Raw genomic sequence first — 4,268 nt, forward strand, 5'->3', positions numbered from 1 at the left:
ACTTTAGATGGAGCAGCTCCTTCTAAAGTAGCCAATTTTGTTAGTCATACAAATTGTTGACAACCCAGAATCCCCTCCACAAAGCAGAGATGTAGTTATACACACCAATCTCTTGACCTTGCATTTTAAGTTTCAGTCAAATTTAATTAGTAGATGATGATGTATTTTGCTAACAACCAGACATGGGCAAACATGTTATCGTCTGCCTTTTCCCTTTTAGCTGATAAAGTGGTGTCCACACAGTGGTATAAACAGAGCACCACTTCCATTCAATATTCACTGTGCTTGTTAATCAATTTCCATTAGCTAGGACACCATGATAATTATGGTTGTGGTGATTTGGCTTTTCTGGTTTCTGTTTTTGTTTTGTTTCCTATTTTTAGTTATCTGGTTTTTGTTTTCTTCTTGGTTCTGTCCTAATGTTTGTGTTCTCATTTCCACTCTCCCCCAGTCATTCATTTGTCTGTCAGCCACGCCCATCTTCACCTGTCCCGAATCAGTAATCATTCCACCTGTTCCCACTCACCTCATTATCCGCAGTCTTAAAAACCCGGTCACTCTTCCCATACCTCGCTGGTCCATTGTCTATTGTTTGATGTAGTTTGTTTAGTTGCCCTTGTGCTGTGTTCCTGGTTTCTGTCGGTTCCATGTTTGTATTTAAATTTAGGTTTTGTTTGTTTGCTGCCACGTCAGCATTTTTGTTTTTGTTTATTCTCTAGTTTAATAAATTAGTTTTTTTTCCCTTACTATGAGTCTGCATTCTGGGTTCACCTCAGTCTCCACCGTTCCTGACAATGGTAAGCTGCTAGGAGTGCAAGATGCAAACTCCAGCAAAAAAAAATTAGCTAAAATTGTACTGTGCTTTTACAGCTCTAAGAAACATTTGTCTTCTCCTGGCATGCTTGATTTAGGTTTCATTTTCTTTCTTAATTTTTTTTTAAATTATATTTTAAATTGCTAATGCATAACTGAGTTTCACATTAATGTGCTGCAAATCTGTTAGATTGTCTCCTATTCAAAGAAACCACTGAAAGACTTTCGGAAAAGATGCAATAAGACATTATTAATTAGTTTTTTCTGTTTTTATATAAAAAAAACTTTCATTATTCCAGTACTTTTTCCATCATAAAGACAAGGTCATACTCATACACATTGTTTAGTTGTTAATGTTCATTCAAGGTGCAGGAGCGTATCCATGGAATGATTAAATCCAGTCAGGTCTGGCTTTGCGTCATCAGGTTTCACTCAATGGATCATGCTGTAATTCATCATCAATTCATACTTTTCAACAGGACATTTGTCACCATTTGTCAAAATCATGCTCAGACATTTTCCAACTCTTCTTGCTGAGTACCACAGGTTACCATCACAGCTTGTGCACTCAAATAAAGCCAGGCATTCATTCTAATGGAATTGATTACAGCACACAGTTTATATATGCTTCAGTTTATAGTACTTTTTATGAAACTTTTTACTCCACTGTTTAATAAAAACATACCAACTACTACAGTACACATCAGTTTATAGACCGCATGATGCTCTATGCACATTTAACTTAAATACAGAGATGTATGTAGTTTTTAAGTAGATACAATAGCAGAGTATGTAACTAAAGTAGAAAATATGTGAGGGAATGCTGAAGATGTCGATGCAGCTTCTGCCCAAACTTCCAACATATTAATCGAAACTCAGAAAAAAAATGCCTACATGGTAATTGTGGCAATCTGTCATTTGGCCTCCTGTGGTTGCTCCTCCTGTTTTTTCCTGATTGGTTGGCAGACTAATTAGCTGCAGCTGCAGCGGATCTAGTTCATCTTCTCTCGGGTACTTAAGGCAGTATGAAGGAACAGATCGACGCTTGAGCATCGTTTGCCATTCGTAATCAGTCTCAGCCTCTTACAAGCTTTGTTTCCTGAGTTGAACTAACCTGTCTTTGTTCCTGTGCCAGTCCATAGTTCCCAAAACCTGTGAACCATTGACACGATCTGTTTGGAGACTCTTACCTGTGAAGTACCCAAGAATTGCTTACCTGCCGAAGGTCCTAGCCACAACCAGTCCGCCTCTGACCAACCTGGGAGTTACTGACTTGAGCACCATCCACCTGCAAAGACCTACCAAGGAGATTTGGGGCCTCACCTTCAAGCGCCTCACCTACCTGTAAATACTCACCACGGGAATCCAGGACCTCACCTCTGAACCCAAAACGACCCCCACCACCCGTAAGACTATTTACCTACAACAATTTACTCCTGCAAGTGAACCTCACCGACAAACCTGTCACTTACCAATCCTTCCTCTCTTTCAGACCCTGTCTCACTTTCCCATTCACGCTGTAAATAAAAACACTTACCTGATACCTGGTCTCCTGAGTTTTGTTCGCTGCTGGGTTACTCACCTTTGATACTTCCGTGTTTGTGTTAATAATGCACTGTACAAGAAGTGTAAAGATAACCAAAATTTTTTTAAATGTCTGTCACTCCCTGACTGCCAGGTTAATGAGAGGCAGACAGAAACTGACTGAAAAGTAAGCTTCAAACAGTCACTGTGATGAAACTGTAAAACAGATTCTTTGACATAATCCAGAGTTTGTCGTATGAGTGGCACTGAAAACCAGAAACTGAGGCGGAGTAAAAAGGTAAGTGATTTTATTTACAGGTGAATGTATGCACAGTGGGAGACAACCAGGAGGAGCAATGTGAGGATCTGGAGTTAGCTCCGCCTTTGGGCAGCACCACTAACCCTTCCTTCCACAGCTGCTCCTGATTCCACTAATGAGCTGATCCAGCATTTAAGCCTCCGGCTGAGTCCAGACCTTCGCTGGAGCATCAAACCTCTCTGGTTAGACTCTTAGCCACAGGCTCTAACCTCAAGCTGGTTACTAAACTATTTAAAGTATTTTTGTGCTCTTTGACTTAGGTTGCTGCCTTGCCTAGACGGTCACTCCCCGACGGGAACTTACCTGGAAACTACTGGATACTTACCTTTGCCGGACTGTTAGATCTCCTACCTTCTGGATCACTGTGGAAACCTTATCACCTCCTTGACGCTGTGGAACGCCTACCTTACCTGTAAGAAAGAAAGAGACATTATTGGCCAATTCTACGCTAAACCGAAAATTGTACCCGAGACTCGCCTAGCTCCTTTTGCCTTCCAGACTGATCCTGACTACGGCCACTGTAAATACCTGCACCCTGTAAATAAATCCACTTACTAAGTTCTGTCTCCGTGTCTGGTTTTGGCTTCGCTCCCTGGACAGTAAACCTGGTTTATGTCAAGCAAGGAGAGTCTCGGGTACAGGATTAGTTTGATTGTGCAGTAGGAGATTTCGAGAGTAATAGTTCTTGTCTTACAGGTCTGAGGAGATGGCGAGGCACGGAGACGAAGCAGGGCAAACCTGAAACCACAGTACGGCAGCACAACCTGAGGTGAAAGAGAAGTACAAAACGAGGTTAGCGTAGCCGTGAACTTGGTATTAGGACTTAGAGGCTGAGACTCTGACCCATAAGGTGTGATGCTCCAGCAAAGATCTGGAACCAGCCGAAGGCTCAACTACAGGTGCTGCTCGTCAGGTGAAATCTGCTTCAGCTGGGGAAGAAGACCACCATCAGGGCGGTGACAAAAACTCCAGATCCTCACAAATTATTTAAACCAATAGCAGCAGAAGACTTTCTATGGTGTTTTTTCTTCTTTTAGTTTTTTAGTATTTGCTAAATTTAAGTTGTATGTCTCAATAGTTTACTTTCAGCTCTCTACTGCTATTTTGTTACTTTAAGCTATTGTTCATCTACTTTTAGCTTTTAGCTTCAGCTTTGCTAATTTTAGGTTTGGGTTTGTCATTTAAGCCACAGTTTTCCTACTTTTTTACAGTTTTTACTTTTTTGCTCTTTTTCTATTATTTTGCTACATTACCTTTTAGCTACTATACTCCTTTTTTCTATGAGTTTGCTCATTTTGGTATTGGGGTACTATTTTGCTCATTTTTTTAAGTTTTAGCAACTGTTTATTATTATAATTATTTTTATCTGTTAGCTACTGTTTTTTTATGTAGTTTAAACAACTGTTCAACTGATTTTGGTTCCCGTTCTGCTTGTTTTAATTTTTAAATAACTTATTAAACAAACTTCAGCAGCAGTTGTTCAATAATCAGCATTCACACTACACTTTCACAGTAAATGCACTTTCTCTGATATATTTCTGTTTTATCTTAAATAAGGTTAAAAGTAATTCAGTATGTTTTTCTGTAAAATGTTTTTCAGTAGTAATTCTGA

The 4,268-nt window shown here is 39.8% G+C and overlaps 1 long non-coding RNA gene across 1 annotated transcript; it reads left to right on the plus strand.

The window, feature by feature from the left end:
- Positions 1-589: 589 nt before the first annotated feature.
- LOC112449802 lies at positions 590-2,356 on the plus strand. Its single transcript, XR_003038345.2, has 3 exons — positions 590-797; positions 1,949-2,219; positions 2,306-2,356. It is a non-coding gene; the product is annotated as an uncharacterized LOC112449802 (long non-coding RNA).
- The last annotated feature ends 1,912 nt before the right edge of the window (positions 2,357-4,268 follow it).

The sequence above is a fragment of the Kryptolebias marmoratus genome, linkage group LG4 (assembly GCF_001649575.2).
Source record: "Kryptolebias marmoratus isolate JLee-2015 linkage group LG4, ASM164957v2, whole genome shotgun sequence".
Taxonomy (NCBI): Eukaryota; Metazoa; Chordata; class Actinopteri; order Cyprinodontiformes; family Rivulidae; genus Kryptolebias; species Kryptolebias marmoratus.